We start from the raw sequence: 558 nt of genomic DNA on the forward strand, positions 1-558 counted from the left end.
CTGCAACTACAGTATTAGCATTAGAAATTTTACTACTAACAACTTTTTTTTTGTTAAAAAATATTACGACGGTTTTTACTGCGGTTAATATCAAAAGCCGCAATTATAACACAAACTTGATCACATTTAATCAAACTAAAGAAAATATCTGTAGATATTGTGATGCAAGTAATTGACCTATCATTGAAAGTGTGATTAGAACAAATGTAGAATAAATATGGGAGATGAAAACAATTATTTCAGTTGGATATATAAAACAAATTAATTGGTGGCCTACCAAGGCGAGGCTATACAGACGCCAGAAACAAGCCTGGTTGGCCCCGCGATATGGGCTTAACAATTATATATTATTCATGTTACTCTCGTGTTCACTTCTAACCATGAGAGCACTTCTGTTGAATAGAACAGATGGTACACATTTAATGCTACACATTTCCACACGCTGTAAACCCAACGTAATATTTACCTTTGAATTATGTCTATCTACGATTTCACCAGATTTCTGTTCTAAAGGCAAACTAAAGCGTATGGAAAGCTTCAGGTATGCTGATATCCTAC

The 558-nt window shown here is 34.1% G+C and overlaps 1 protein-coding gene across 1 annotated transcript in view; it reads left to right on the forward strand.

Moving 5' to 3' along the window:
• The window catches only part of LOC119594512 (cell wall protein DAN4-like), a 7,815-nt gene that overhangs the window by 1,720 nt on the left and 5,537 nt on the right, over window positions 1-558 (forward strand). The window lies entirely within an intron of this gene.

This window comes from Penaeus monodon, chromosome 34 (assembly GCF_015228065.2).
Source record: "Penaeus monodon isolate SGIC_2016 chromosome 34, NSTDA_Pmon_1, whole genome shotgun sequence".
Classification (NCBI taxonomy): Eukaryota; Metazoa; Arthropoda; class Malacostraca; order Decapoda; family Penaeidae; genus Penaeus; species Penaeus monodon.